The sequence below is a fragment of the Cryptomeria japonica genome, chromosome 8 (genome assembly GCF_030272615.1).
Source record: "Cryptomeria japonica chromosome 8, Sugi_1.0, whole genome shotgun sequence".
Lineage (NCBI taxonomy): Eukaryota > Viridiplantae > Streptophyta > Pinopsida > Cupressales > Cupressaceae > Cryptomeria > Cryptomeria japonica.
This window is the reverse complement of record NC_081412.1, coordinates 364,327,099-364,344,114: the sequence shown is the minus strand read 5'-3', so window position 1 is coordinate 364,344,114 and position 17,016 is coordinate 364,327,099.

Here is a 17,016-nt window from a genome sequence, read left to right as displayed (position 1 = left end):
ATGTGATGCCTTGTGGAGCTACTTTTATGGTAATCTTGCCGCGACATGTAACAACATTGCAAGTGGAGCTGGGATTTTTGATGGTAATAGTTGCAATTTGTTCACTGGCATCATATAGGTGATTCAGAGTGTAATTATACGTGGCTTGCATATAATCGGTGGTATCTGTGTTTCTCCCTGAAGTGGAAGGACCCCTTTGACCTTGTGATGGAAGTGGATTTTTAAACATGAGATGATCATTGTTTGTTGTCTTTGGGTCATGTCCTTCAATTTTGATTTCACCTCGGTCAATATGATCCTGAATAAGATCTTCAATCTATGACAATTGCTTGTCTTATGTCCTTTCCCTTGATGGAAGTCACAATGCTCAGTATCCCTCCACCACAAAGGTTTGACTTGAGGTTCATAATTTGATGTTTTGGGTAAGGTCACCAGATTTTGAGAAACCAACTGACATAACACCGTTTCAATGGGTTCCCCTAAGGGAGTGTATGTTTGTTTAGGTTTAAAATTTTGTTGACATTGTCTAGGTTCCTCTTGAGATGTATTGCATCCTTGAATTGGAGGAGCAACTGTGTTATTCTTGGGTGGGGGGTTCTATCCTGCAAATCATACCATAGGCTGTGCACTTTTGATAGTTCTTGCATCCACAACCCCGTCGTTGATGACATTTTTGTTTTTGTTCCAGAAGTTAGGCTTGTCACTATTGAAGCATGGGCGAGGGCCATCCTTTGGTTCATTATATATTTTGATAAGCCCTTTTTTGATGAGAGCCCACTCACATTTTAAGCCTTTTGTGATCATGTCATTGAAAGATTATGTGTCTTTTATGTCTAGGTGAAATTCCATTTCGTCATTTAAGTTTGAAATAAATATTTCCACTAGTTCTTGTTCAGGTAACTGAAGAGAACATCTGCTAGACATTTGACACCATCATTGTAGAAAGACTGAAAATAGCTCACCTAGTTTTTGTTTAGTGTTACATAGATCGGCCATTGTGATATCACATTGAATGTTGTGTGAGTAATTTGCCAGGAATTTCTAGATGAGTTCTTCAAATGTCCTAATGCCACCTGGTAATCGGGAAAACCATGATGTGGTTGTTCCTCCCAATCTTTGGGGAAAAATTCGCATTAGGTATGTATCCGCGTATGCCACTTCGAGGAAAGCTGAATGGAATTATCTAACATGATCATGAGGATCTCCTTTTCCTCGGTAGTTTTCAAACTTGGGTGTTTCAAACCCTACGGAAAAGGTGGCATATGAAGATTCCTATCAAAGGGATAGGGACAAATGTCATTAAGTGAAAACTGATTAGTTTTCACACCACTATGAAGTTGTTGGGCGAGATTCTCAACTTGTTGCCACAACATTTCTATTTCATTTGGAGGAGGAGGAGGTGGGGGATTACCTTGGTGAAGGTTGTATCTGATATGTTCTCGACCTCTCTCATCCTCATTATGACTTTGGTGCTCTAATGCTTGTCTTAGTTGTGCAACATCAAAGTCAGAGGGTAGTTTAGCCCCCTCTTGAGCAAGTCTAAAAAAGTGAGCATCCGTGTTACTCCTGAGTATTTCATCAAAAAGTCTATTAAAGAGAGGGTTGTGTTGTGCCCTTTCTATTGTCGCTGGAGTAGGAGTGCCTAGATTTTCATCATTTATATTTCCTCCTAGGGCTTCTTGGAACTCATTGATATTTTCTTCCTCTTCCTCTTCAATTTCTTGTTGTCTAGATCTTGATCTGGTATGAGCCATTTTGTTTATAAGTTTTCATTGAAGTTTGATGAAAATGATGATGAGTTGGTGATGAAATGAAATATTGATGTTTGGTGAAGTATTTCGCATATGAATCTCTAGCAAATAAGGTAGATGGTACCAAAGTTCTTTCTTGAATTGCTTGTTGTGTTTGATTGACAAAGTTTGATGTGATAAGGTTTAGAGAAATCTGAGATGTGTTACAGACTCAACTACCTAGTAATGAGAGGATTCACTCATAGACTAGTTTTAACCTATGTAGAAATGCCTCTTAGGATGAGTTTATCCTAGATGTAGAGACACTCTAAAAAGTGAGTGTTTGTGTTTGATTCAAGCAATATCGAAATAGAACTTAGGACAAAAACCTTTTGATGTTTTGAGAGTTCAAATGGATTTGATGAGATATGAATATGATAATGGATGAGATGTTTAACTTCAATAGAAACTTTGTGTTACAAAACGAACAAATTCTTCTTCTTCTTGTTCAGGGGTTGGTGGTTCTTCCCTAGCTGAGTTATATGTGATACAAATATCTAGAAAGAAGGCAGGATTGATCTTGCCTCCCTTACTTTGATGATAACTCAAAGCTCTATGTTGAGTAAAAGCTCTGTGGTTTAATGATTCTTGATCAAACTCGTTTGATTTCCCTTGAAGGTATAGATGCATGTGATGCAAGAAGGTTCTATGAGAGATAAAGATTTGTCTATTAAGATAGAATAATTTCCTCCTTTTGATAAAAGCCTTTGAGCTCAATGGTCTTTTCTTTAAGTTGATGTGTTGATGAAGATTCTTCTTTCTCAAGATGTGAAGAATGGTCATATAGTTTGATACTTTTTGTTGTTTGTTTTTTTGTTTTTGATCTTTTGTGTTTTTGAAAAAGTTGGTGTTGGATGAATACTTGTTTTGATTTGGATTTATGATGTTTCTTTGACAATAAAACAAAGCAAGCACACAAACACAATAATGTTGCCTAAAAAGGCACAAGTAAGTATGGGTCTAGATCAACCCAATCTTTTGAACTTTTTATGACCCTTTCTTTCAAATGTATTTTAGGTGTTTCCAAAGCCTAAAGTCGGCTCAATTTGCACTAGTCTTGACTAAAAATGAAAACACTTCAAACACTCTTTATCCCTAAGGTCAAATGGCCAGTTGCGATAATTTCAGCCCACATCTTGATATTTCTTCGACATTGGTACTACATACCTTATGAATCCCACCATGGCAGGTAAGGATGTGATATACTAAGTCTTGCATGAGCATAACAAATAGATGATCCCTATGATGGGGGAGTCATCACTTTCATCAAGCCACAAGTGACTTTTCAAAAAGCTATGTTTCTACTCAAGGAAATAAGTATGGTGAGTATCTTGGGAGCAAAACCATCTATGCTCTTGCACTGAATTTATCACAAATATCCTCAATCAATAGAATGGGTAGGTCTCTACTTAAAGGTGTTTAGTAATTTTTGATGTCTTTGGACATAAGTTCATTCTGCGGTGACTCACTTAAGAGCCTTGTAACTTGTGGTGGGGCCCATTTGTCCTTTCAGCAAGTTACACTGTAGGAATAGCTATACCCAAGGCTACAACTTTCGCTCTCACCTGATTTCTATAGCGGCTCGAAGGATTTACTGCATGAGGTCATTCCCAAGAGTGATGTGTCTCTTGGCAGCCCTCTCTTAAAAGATTAAATTTTGAGTGTTACTAACACTTTTCTCTTGCACCTAGGACCACGAAAGCCAAGGGAGAGGATAGTGTGTGTTAGAAGTAGGACTACTCTATAGATTTTGCACAAGCATGCCAAACACAAAAGACACTTGTTCTTTTTAACCCATCATCATAATGTGATTTATTTTCTATTTGGAGATGTTGCTCCAACAACCATGGTGTTCTTTTTAGCCAAGATAGCAAAATGAAGTGTTCATTTTATCCAAGATTGCAAAATGATTGTTCTTTTTAAGCTCAAAAAATAACAAGTTGATCATTCTTTTTATCCCATATTGTAAAATGTGAATGTTCATTTTAGCAAAGATTGCAAGATGTGAATGTTCACTTTAGACCAAGATAGCAAAGTGTGAATGTTCGTTTTAAAAGTCTATTCTAAAAAAGAAACCATTTAATAAAAAAAAACATTCTAAACAACTAACTAAAAAGGTTTATTCAAAAAAAAAAGAAAGAAAGCTAATTTAAAAGCAAAATTCTATTCTTTCACGTCAAGTTAACCAAATGATGTCATGGAAATGGGAACAAGGCAACAACAAAGTTCAATGTTAATAAGTTAGTTTCAACCATAAAACAAAAACAAAGAACTAAAAACCATTCCAAACATATCAAAAGAGATTTCAAAAAAGCATGAAAGAAGTTTAACAAAACAAAACAAATGAGAAGAGCCTCCCTAAGATGCTTCCATGATGCCTTTTGATGCTTCTCCCTTGTTTCTCCCCTCTCCAAGTCTCAAATGATCCAAGTTAACCAAAAACTACTCAACTTACCAGAACCAGAAGGGTGTCGGTAAAGCATCCTAACAGCTAGTGTTGACATCAATGACAAAACATCAATGCAACACATAACCAATTCCATCAAATGGCCAACAGTTTCAATTCTTATTTTGTGTGATAACATAAGTGCAATTAATGAAGATGAGAAAAGCAAGCAAGGTGGATTTGGATGGTTAGCATACAAATCAAAAACACTAAAACATAAGAATATGAAGTATAAATCAAATCACATAGAAAACATGAAGACAAATACTTTTTACCTTGCAAAACCTTTACCTTCTCCCTCAAATGGAGCTTGGATGAATTCGAAGTTCACCCAAGTGCCTCCAATGTGATGTCAATTTTCTCCTAGGTTGCTTGATGTGGTTGGCTCTCCAACATTGCGCACAAATGGATGTGATGAATTTGAAGGATGAGGTGGATAGTATTGTTAAATGTGGATGAAGGACAACTTTGGCATGATGAGGGTGCAAAGATGGTTTCCTAGGCACAAACTAGTAGCATGAACTTGCTAAAATTAGAGATGAAATGTGAGGGGATGGAGTCCTCAATTTATAGGGAGAGAGGAGGAGAAATGAAGGGCTAGGATTGACCCAAGATGGAGGGTCAGGATTCCTTGTGAGCCCACACAAGGCCCAACAGGAGGTGTGGAGACCAAGAGATATGTCTTAAAGGCATTTATTGTCTCCACAATCCTCAAGGTACATTGGGAAGACTTCCCAATGTTCCTTGAGAAGATAAAGGGATGGGACATTTCTTGTGGAATGGAAGGGAAGAATTAAAAATTCTTCAAAAAGCATGCTCATGGGGAATGGAAGAATAAGGAGGAATTAAAAATTCCTTGGAAGATGAGATGCCTAGAGGAATGTGAGATTTTGAAAATCTCACATTCACCTAGGAAAAGAGCATTTAAGGAGAGTGGTTGGATGGAAGGGACAAGGAGTTGGCTTTGTGGATAATCTTGATGATTAGCCACTAGAAACTCATTAGGAGAGGGATTAGAGGAAATATTAGGTGGGATTATGGTAGATAAGTTTTGTAGGAGGATTTGACTAGGAGAGAGAATGAGTGGAAGGAATTAAAAATTAGAAGAATAATGTTAAGTGAGCTTAGGGAATTTCTAGAAGAATTTATTAGGTTAATGATGGATTAGGGAAAGGTGATTTGTAGGAATCACTTAGGTTAACTAATTAATTGAAATTAATTAGTGATGTCATGGAAATGGGGACAAGGAAACAACAAAGTTAAATGTTAATAAGTTAGTTTCAACCATAAAACCAAAACAAAGAACTAAAAACCATTCCAAACATATCAAAAGAGATTTCAAAAAAGCATGAAAGAAGTTTAACAAAACAAAAGAAAGGAGAAGAGCCTCCCTATGATGCTTCAATGATGCCTTTGATGCTTCTCCCTTGTTTCTCCCCGCTCCAAGTCCCAAATGAGTGTAGCTCCCAGCTTTTAGCACTAGCCATGGATACCATATGGAGATTCAAGATGGTTGGATGTGATAAACAAATGCTATGCAAGTGTAGATAGTGATGCTATGAAAAAGCTCTATGCTAATACCAGTATAACAACAATACTCTAATGATTCCTTCTTTGCTTGAGGAGAAGGGTTCTATTTATAGAAGAAATGGGGAAATGAAGGGTTAAGATTGAGCAATCTTAACGAGGGTTAGGATTGAAAGATATTCAATCCATGTGAGACTTTCAACCCAATCCCATATTGACAAGTGTCACCATGAGGAGGCTTGAGAGGAGAGATAAGGAGCATTAAATGCTTGAGGGGACATTATGGTTACCCTGGGGGGTTGGGTTAGGGTTAGGTTAATGGATATTCCTTTTATCCAAGGGATAAATGAATATGCAAGGGTTAAATGGTTACCTTAGTCAAAGAAATAAATGCTTTGAAGAGACCCATGAGTCAAAAGGATGGTTAAGCTAGAGGAAAGTCTCTAACCAAAGGTAAAAGGTGAGTTAACCATAAATGGTTATGTAAGAGCCTTTAATGGTTTGGAAAACTTTAAAGGTTAACCATTTGAAGACATAAAGCCTTTAATGGTTATTGAAGACTTTGAAGGTTTTTGAGAAGTGACTTCCTTTTATTTAGAAATGTGACAATGATTAGGATAGGATTAGGCTAATTAGAAGGAGTTAGAAGAATCTAGAAGGGATTTAGGCATGCAAGTGGGAGGAATTTTGGGATTTTCAATTGAAATAAAATCATTTATTTCAATTAAATTGTGTAATTTGCATTTGGATCGATATTTAAATAAATATTAATTTATTTAAATGTGAATGTGAATTTTGGATTTTATTTAAATAAATCTTAATTTATTTACATAAGAAAAAGGAAGATAAAGCATTAAATGCTTGAAGACTTTGAGGGAAACCATTAAAGGTTTAAGAAGACTCTAGAAGGAAGCCATTAAGTTTGAAGACTTTAAGGGAAACCATTAAAGGCTTAAGAAGACTCTAGAAGGAAGCCATTAAATTTCAAGACTTTAAGGGAAACCATTAAAGGCTTGAGAAGACTATAGTAGGAAGCCATTACGTTTGAAGACTTTAAGGGAAACCATTAAAGGTTTCAAATGGGTGAGGATAAATAGGATTTTAAATAAATAATTTATTTATTTAAAATAGTTGTGCAACTTGCATTTGTAGGAAAATGCAAGTGGGTGGAGGATAAAGGTGATTTAAATAAATGTAAATGTTAATTTATTTAAATGTGAGAGATGGGATTTTGGGGGATTTAAATAAATATTAATTTATTTAAATGTGAGAGAAGATTTAATTAAACAAATATTATTAATTTATTTAATTAATGGTCTAAATTTGGTTAAGTGAATTAAATCAAATAAATTGAATAATTTATTTAATTAATAGGAGAAGAGGGTTAAGATGAATTAATTAAATATTAAATTAATTAATTATTGATTGATGGTTAAATAATCAAATAAATACTAAATATTCATTTAATTGAGTGGACAGATTTATGTGACTACAATTAGTTAAGAGGAGGAATTTGAGAAGATTTAATATTGAGGATTTTTAGAAGAATAAAAGGGGATTGATTTATTAAATAAATCAATCAAGACTAGAGTGACAATATTAATTATAATTAATTAATTTTGAGGAGAATTAAAAATTGGCATAATTAATAAATTAATTATGTCAGGAATTTAAAAATAATTAAAATAATTTTGTTTAAGTGTCTACAATTAACATTTCTAAAAATTTGTGATTCATTCAAGAACTAAGTACATTTCAATCCTATGATGTGGGGAAATAGGGTTCACTAGCTTGAATGGGCAAACTAGGAAGCTTAGGCCTATTTTTGCTTGAATCAATTGAGAGAGAGAATGATCCACATGTACCAAGATGTTCTTAGGTACATGGTGGATTCAATGGTCCCTCATAGGGGTACTTGAAATGTGACACTGTAATTTAGGAAGAGGAATGCAAAATAGGTTGGAAAGATGACCTTTTTGTGTGCATAAGAAGACAATGAAATGGAAGACCAATTCTAGAAGAAGATCTAGTAGAGAAGACTGTAACCAACCTACAAAACAAATTTTGGAAAAAATTAGAGGGAGCAAGGTGCCCATATCGATATGCTCCCAAGACTAAGGCACCCTTCTTGTCATGCTCTTGACGGTTTTGGCTTTGATGAATTGTAGACTAAAAATATCCACTTTATTACTCTGTACCCATTACTGTGGGTATGTCACCTATTCCTACACACAAAAAGTGGGGAAATATTGGGTAGAAAGGGATTTTTCCTAATTCGAACATTGGTTTTTGAATATATTGAAATTGAATTGAAATGTACATGAAAGGAAAGAGTGTTGATATGTAGAAGAGGCTATATCTGAGATTAAAAATGTCTTACACCTTGATGATGAAAATGCTTCTTTGAAGGTGATCACAAATGTTGATGAGAAATCATGACTCCACAAAATACCTATAAGGATATCTTGAAAGACATGCTTGTGTGAAGGTTGTTGAAGGTTGCCACAACAAAGAATATGGTGGGATGAATTGTCTTGAATGCTTGAATTTTGTATAGTTCTCCTATTCATTTGTGTCCTATATTCATGAGGTCCAAACCTAAAATGAGGGAGTATATCTTTCTTATATACCTCTCTAAATTATTCTAGGGTTAAAAAATTAGAGCAAGCCAACACAGGAAAGAATTTATCGCTTAACCAAGCTAGTTGTTAAGTGATTTTAATTTGGACCCAAACATGTGAGACTAGGGTGCCTTGATTGGCTCACTCTTGAGAGTATGCCAGCCTAGGTTCATTTCTCCCTCAAATGTGGCCCCAAATTGGGACCTGAGGTCCAAAATGGGAAGGATAACTCTGAGTGAGATGTGGAATTGAGATGGGATGAATGGGACTAGATGTAAGAGGTCGTACATGCTGAAATAGATCCTAGAGTTGAGAAAGAAATTCAATAGGGATGAAATTTACAATGCTACATTTAGCCCCCACTTTAGTGGGAATATGAGCCTATAGACATACTCATGGTAAAGTAAAAGAATGAGAAAGAGAGAGGAATTGGACAAGCCTAAAAAAGAGATAAGACATCACTAAGTTCAAGGGAAAAATCCATAAAACCAAGTATCCTAACTCTTACAACCACATGGAAGGATGTACAAACAAAACAAATACCAATAAAAAGAAAAAACACACAAAAGGAGTTAGTAAAAAAAAACAAAGGCTCCAAGTCAACTAGTTGAAGAGACCTTGATAAAAATGTCTCAATCACTAATATCACCCTTATAATTATATTGAAAGAGAAGAAGTTATCACTTGGAAAGATAAAGAGCACATATCAAAATTAGACAAGACTCCATGGTCCAATTAACGAGAAAAGTATGCCAACAGATCATATAGGAGAGAGAAGGAGAGCATGGATTCTACGTGCTAGCAAGATGTGTTATGCTAGGTGATCCATGAAAGATGAATAAAGAGTGGAAAATAGTCTAGCGGGCTATGCTATTCTAGTTTCATTCATCCAAAGAGAGTCAGGTGCAAAAATAAATTTGAATAGTCTAGAAAGTTATGTTATGCTAGGTAGGAGGTATTATCCACAGAAAGTCAAACTATGATATTGCTATCAAGCTTTAGTTGTGTAGGTTTTTGAGTCAAACTCATTGACCCATGTTTCATGAGTAGTGGTTCACAAGAACCCATCTCTAATGAGAATGAATGGTCCACTTAGTACTCATTGCATCTAGGTGATTCTTACATGGATGAAGCATTGGGACTTCTTGGGAGGTCACCCATCCCATTACTACTCCAACTCAAGCACACTTAACCGCAAAGTTCCCTCAAAGGTTAAACCCACTTAGCTTGCAACCCCATTTAAAAAATAATCATCAAGTGTTGTGCCTTATGAACCATTCATTATAGAGTCCCTTTAGGTCATCAATTGATAAGTAAGAGGTATTTTCCATAGAAAGTCAAACTATGATATTTCTATCAGGGTTCAAGTGTGTAGGTTTTTTGAGTCAAACTCATTGACCCATGTCTCATGAGTAGTGGTTAAAAAGAACCCATCTCTCATGAGAATTAATGTTCCACTTAGCACTCATTGCATCTAGGTGTTGCTCATAGGGGTGAAGAATTGGGACTTTTTGGGAGGTCACCCATCCTAGTAATACTCCAACTCAATCATTCTTAACCATGAAGTTCCCTCCAAGGTTAAAACCACTTAGCTTGCAACCCCATTTGCAAAACCTTAAAGAATTGTTGTGCCTTATTAACTATTCATTATAGATCCCCTTTAGCTCATCAATTGATAAGTAGAAGGTATTTTCCATAACAAGTCAAACTATGATATTACTATCAGGGTTCAACTGTGTAGGTTTTTGAGTCAAACTCATTTACCCATGTTTCATGATGAGTGGTTCAAAAGAACCCATCTCTCATGAGAATGAATGGTCCACTTAACACTCATTTCATCTAGGTGATTCTCATAAGGGTGACACATTGGGACTTTCGGGAAGGTTACCCATCCCAGTACTACTCCAACTCAAGTGCACTTAATCATGAAGTTCCCTCCAAGGTTAAACCCACTTAACTTGAAACCCCATTTGAAAAACCTTAAACAAGTGTTGTACCTTATGGACCATTAATTATAGGGCCCCTTTATCTAATTAATTGATAAGTAGGAGGTATTTTCCACAACAAGTCAAACTATGATATTGCTATCAGGGTTCAACTGTGTAGGTTTTTGAGTCAAATTTATTAACCTATGTTTCATGAGTAGTGGTTCACAAGAACACATCTCTCATGAGAATGAATGATCCACTTATCACTCATTATATCTATGGAAAATACATCCTACTTATCAATTGGTGAGCTAAAGGGTCTCTATAATGAATGATTCATAAGGCACAACACTTGCTGAAGGTTTTGCAAATGGGGTTGCAAGCTAAGTGGGTTTAAGTGTGCTTGAGTTGGAGTAGTACTGGGATGGGTGACCTCTCGGGAAGTCCCAATGCTTCACCCCTATGAGCATCACCTAAATGCAATGAGTTCTAGGTGGAAAATTCATTCTCATGAGAGATGGGTTCGTGTAAACCACTACTCATGAAACATGGGTAAATGAGTTTTATTCAAAAACCTAAACAGTTGAACCCTAATAGCAATATCATAGTTTGACCTATTGTGGATAATAACTTCTACTTATCAATTGATGAGTTAAAGGGGCTCTATAATGAATGGTTAATAAGGCACAACACTTAATGAAGGTTTTACAAATGGGGTTACAAGGTAAGTGAGTTTAACCTTGGAGGGAACTTCATGTTTAAGCATTCTTGAGCTGGAGTATTACTGGGATGGGTGACCTCTTGGGAAGTCCCAATGCTTCACCCCTATGAGCATCACCTAAATGAAATGAGTTCTAAGTGGACCATTCATTCTTATGAGAGATGGGTTCTTGTGAACCACTACTCATGAAACATGGGTCAATGAGTTTGACTCAAAAACCTACACAATTGAACCCTAATAGAAATATAATAATTTGACTTTTTGTGGAAAATACCTCCTAATTATCAATTGACGAGGTAAAGGGAATCTATAATTAATGATTCATAAGGCACAACACTTGCTCTAGGTTTTTCAAATGGGGTTGCAAGCTAAGTAGGTTTAACCTTGGAGGGAACTTCATGTTTAAGGGTGTTTGAGTTGGAGTAGTACTGGGATGGGTGACCTCCCGGGAAGTCCCAATTCTTCACCCCTATGAGAATTACCTAGATGCAATGAGTGCTAAGTGGACAATTTATTATCATGAGAGATGGGTTCTTGTGAACCACTACTCATGAAAAATGGGTCAATGAGTTTGACTCAAAAACCTACACAGTTGAACCTTGATAACAATATCACAGTTTGACTTGTTGTGGCAAATACCTCCTACTTATCAGTTGATGAGCTAGAGGGGCTCTATAATGAATGGTTCATAAGGCACAACACTTTATGAAGGTTTTTCAAATGGGGTTGCAAGCTAAGTGGGTTTAACCTTGGAGGGAACTTTGTGGTTAAGCACACTTGAGCTGGAGTAGTACTAGGATGGGTGACCTCCCAGGAAGTCCCAATGCTTCACCCTATGAGAATAACCTAGATGCAATGAGTTATAAGTGGACCATTCATTCTTATGAGAGATGGGCTATTTTGAACCACTACTCATGAAACATGGGTCAGTGAGATTGACTCAAAAACCAATGCAGTTGAACCCTGATAACAATATCATAGTTTGACTTGCTATGGAATATACCTTCTATTTATTAATTGATGAGTTAAAGGGGATCTATAATGAATGGTTCATAAGGCACACCACTTTTTGAAGTTTTTTCAAATGGGATTGCAAGCTAAGTGGGTTTAACCTTGGAGGGAACTTTGTGCTTAAGTACACTTGAGTTGGAGTAGTACTGGGATGGGTGACCTCAGAGTAAGTCCCAATGCTCCACCCCTCTGAGCATCACCTAAATGCAATTAGTGCTAAGTGGACCATTAATTCTCATGAGATATGGGATCTTCTAAACCACTACTCATGAAGCATGGGACAATGAGTTTGACTCAAAAACCTAAACAGTTGAACCCTGATAGCAATATCATAGTTTGACTTGCTGTGGAAAATACCTCCTACTTTTCAATCGATGAGCTAAAGGGGATCTATAATGAATGTTTCATAAGGCACAACACTTGCTAAAGGTTTTGCAAATGGGGTTGCAAGCTAAGTGGGTTTAACCTTGGATGGAACTCCATGGTTAAGCACACTTGATTTGGAGTAGTACTAGGATGGGTAACCTCCTGGGAAGTCCCAATGCTTCACCCTTGTGAACATCACATAGATACAATGAGTGCTAATTGGACCATTAATTGTCATGAGAGATGGGCTCTTGTGAACCACTACTCATGAAACATGGGTCAATGAGTTTGACTCAAAAACCTACACAGTTGAAGTTTGATAGCAATATCATAGTTTGACTTGTTGTGGAAAATACGTCCTCCTTATCAATTGATAAGCTAAAGAGGCTCTATAATGAATTAATCATAAGGCACAATGCTTGCTAAAGGTTTTGCAAATGAGATTGCATGATAAATTTATTTAACCTTGGAGGGAACTTCGTTGTTAAGCACACTTGAGTTGTAGTAAAAATAGGATGGATGACCTCTCAAGAAGTCCCAATGCTTCACCCCTATGAGTATCACCTAAATTCAATGAGTGCTAAGTGGACCATTAATTTTCATGAGAGATGGGTTCTTGTGAACCACTACTCATGAAACATGAGTCAATATGTTTGACTCAAAAACCTATATAATTGAACTCTAATAGCAATATCATAGTATGTTATGCTAGTCAACCTATCCCAAGGATAACCAAGGAAAGTGATGAATAATAAGAGGGGGGGGGTGAATTAGTATGCCAAAAATCTCTGTACTTAAACACTTACACAGTCTGAAGATAAACCGGTAAAACAGTCTAACAGACAGACCGGTTATCACACATGCAAACCAAAATGCGAATAAAGCATTCACCCACAAAAGCAATACAACCATAACACAAGATATTTGACATGGAAACCCAACTGGGAAAAACCATAGTGAGATGGGACTCACAAGTAACTATCTACAGAATAGAAACCAGACCAGTTAAGGTCAGATTGGTTAAGGTCTTACAATGTTCTTCACTAGAACAGATCCTGTTAGGAATCTCAATCTCTGTTAGGAGAGAAGTCCGATTAAAGACTACCTTGTTAGAGGATTTCAGATTCACAGAAGTGAACCACCTTGTTAGAGGATTTTACAAAGGCTTTGAGGCCTACCCGGTTAAGGGCTACAGACTTGTCAAAGATGTGAGTAATCAACAAGTGTTTGATCAATAGCACAGACTGCTTGGTTAGATCCAGTATAGTTCACTGCTAATGCACTCCAACATTACTTCAGTCTTGTCTATCTCTTTCTATTTACAACTCGATCTTCTCAGATAAGATCACTCTTACAACAACTCAACAATCACCTTAAACCCTAGCCACAACATAAACCCTTTCAGCAATAGCAACAACAACTCAAAACTCTAGACATGATGTCCTTTTAAAGGAATCTGATTTCATGTCAGTCCAATAGGATTACATTACAATTTCCTAGGTTCAATGAATCTAGACATACTCAGTAACACGACACAAAAAGCACCATCAGTGTGTCGGCACCATCAATCAATCGGTGGGTTGGTAACTCATCACAAAATGTCAGCTGGTAACTCATCATAGAGTATTACCGGTTCATACAAAATACCGGTTGTTGGTTTGACAAAACTGAAGACTGGTAAGAATGTGTTATGCCGCTTTGCTCCCTTGTACCAGTTGAGATCTATGAATTTCTTGGGGTTGACATGCCGCTTTAGACCGAGAAACACATTTTGCAAAATCACTAGTCTAAAGACTAGAATACAACATACCGATTGGAACAAATACCGGTTGAGCTCTAGCTCATACATATAAAGGGGTTCTTAGTACAAGTGTGTGTCCATCAATGAAATTCACAACATAAACATAAAAAATGCCAACAATCTCCCCCTTTGACATTGATGGCAACACTTAGGAAAATAAAATTTTGACATCTAAGTGTTTTACAGCAAAAACGTGCCATTAACAAAATTGCTCCCCCTAAGCATATTCACTATTCCTTAATCAACACAATGTATAGCAAATTTGCATACAGAGCATAATCATTGAGACATCAGAGCATATAGCATATATCAAAACATATATCAAAATTTCAAAAATAGATGCTTCTCCCTATTTGTCTTAAAAATAGATAGAGTACTTCTCCCCTTGTATCAGAAGATCAAAATTTTTAAAACCAAAAACAGATACTTCTCCCCCTTTGCCAACAATGACAAAGTATCGCTAAACAACCTTGTTTCCCAAAAAAATAAAATAAAAGGTTTATGACAACAATGAATAATACTTGTCAAAAACCAATTTATAGTCCTACAAAAATTGTTTCATGGATAGCGACCACGACTCAAGTAGGGAGGTGGCCACTTCTTTTTCTGTTTGCATCTGGTATACTTGTTCCTCCATGACATCAACTGTGCTCAGCTCCTGCATAATTGTCAAGGCATATAGGTTCAAATAACACTTCTGAAGAATTTGCAGATGTGGAAGTAAAACCAGTTGTAGCTCCTGCAAATCTTTAGATTGTGTACTGATCTCTTGCTCCATTTTGGCTGACTGGATCTAGAACTGGTGAACGGTTTTCCCATATGTTGCAAAGGAATCATAAGGTGTTTTAAATGTGCCCAAGTAGGACTTTAAGTCTATTTGAAGCTTTTGCTTCTTAGCTAGCACATCATCGCAGAACAGATGAGGTTGACAGATTTTGCTTAGTAGCAAGTTTCCCTCATCCAAGGCATTCCTTATGTCCTTTTGGTCTTTCAGTAGTTCAGACCAAAGCTCATTCATCTTTTTCACCAGAGCAATGTTAAGAGCCTTTTGGTGCTCTTTCTTGACATTTGCCTCAGCTGCTTCTTCCAGGCTCTGCACCTGATCATCCACTATAGTACATAGTAGTTTGAGCTATGCTAGTGATGATTCAGTGTCAGGAAGATTGGTACCGAGGATTAAACCGGTAAGGGTGTCTATAGCCGCCTGAATTATGTCCTATTTCTTTTTCTTGCAAATGATTTCAAGGCGCTCTTGAGCAACCTTGATGCTTTGCATAAGCTCTGACTCACTTGTAGATTGGAGATCGATAGGAATGGAGATATCAGCTAGTTTGGATTGACTCTCGGTAGCCTTCGGAGTCTCCATATGTGCGCTCTCCATTGCTTTTGCTGCCTTGTCTACTTCTGCCTTCTTCCTTTTCTCTGCTTCTTTCTTTTGTTCTTGTTCCCTATCTTCCTCTTCTTTCTTTTTCCTGTCTTCTTCTTTCCTATTCTCCTCTTCTTTCTCTTTCTCTTCCTTCTTCTTTTCTTCCTCTTCCATCTTTTTATTTTCTTCCTCTTCCTTCTTCTTCTTTTCTTCCTCTTCTTTCTTCCTCTTTTCTTCCTTGACCTCTTCTTCTTTCTTCTTCCTTTCCTCTTCTTCTTTCTTCTTCCTTTCCTCTTCTTGCTTCTTCTTCTCTTCATCTTTTCATTTCTCCTCTTCCTCTTTTCTCTTCTCTTCCTCTTTTTGAGTCGCTTCTTGTGTGTCCTTAGCTTGCTCACCACCCTATTCGGCTTGTTGCCCCTGTTCAGTTCCCTCAGAAGGTATGTCCTGAGTGACATCTTCTAAATCCAGGGCATCGACATCAATAGTGTCGATTGGTTCCTCAACCAGGTTTCCTTCCTCATCAAAAACTTCATCTGGTTTGGATACAGCCGGTTCTTTTTCCACTTGGAGGTTGGCCATTTTTGCTTTGTGAAAGTTGATAGCATAGTCCATATGCTGATGAGTATATTTTTCAACATCATCAATTCTCCCCTCCAACAACCAGAGTCTTCTTCTCCTTGTGAAGAAGAGACCTTTATCTTGATCCAGGACATCAAATAATTTTGAATTTGAGAGGCCAGGAAAGTATTGTGCAAAGACTTTCTCCCTAATCTCCTGTTCTTTTTCAATGGCAATGCGCCATTTATTATCTAATGCTTTAAATAAAGAATTTGGTGTCTGAGATTTAATCTCTGATGGCGACCGGTCATTTTTACACAAATAAATAATGATTTCCTATAATACTTCTTCCTTTTCCTCATCACTAAAATCATCATAATAATCTAGTAAATCATGAAGTAATTTTCTCCTAATATTCTTAACTGTCCTTTGAAAATGTGTCAAAGGTTTGTATGAGGAGATATCAATATTTACCGGTGCAGATGTTGCCAGTTTATTCTTCTTCATTTTCTTTGTCTGTCTGGCCTTCTTTGGCTTTTCGTCAGACTCGGTTTCTTCAGAGTCCGGTTCATTTGTCTTCGTCTTTCTTTTTATTTCAAAGACTTTTGCCGGTGTTACTTCTGGTTGCTTCTTTGCAGGTGACTGCTTGGTCACTCTTGGAGTTGCAGTGGTAGCCGGTGTCGATGCTACAAGCACTGCTTTGGCTTTCTTTGCTGCTGGTTCTTTTCCTTTCTTAACCAATGGTTCTTCAGCCGGTGCAATCCTCTCCAAGTAGGTTCCAGTCCTTTTAGCCTTTAGATCAAGAGGTGAGGCAATAAGGGTTGAGGCATACCCTTCCAGCATATCATACATAACTTCATAGCCCATTGGCTCCACTTCCT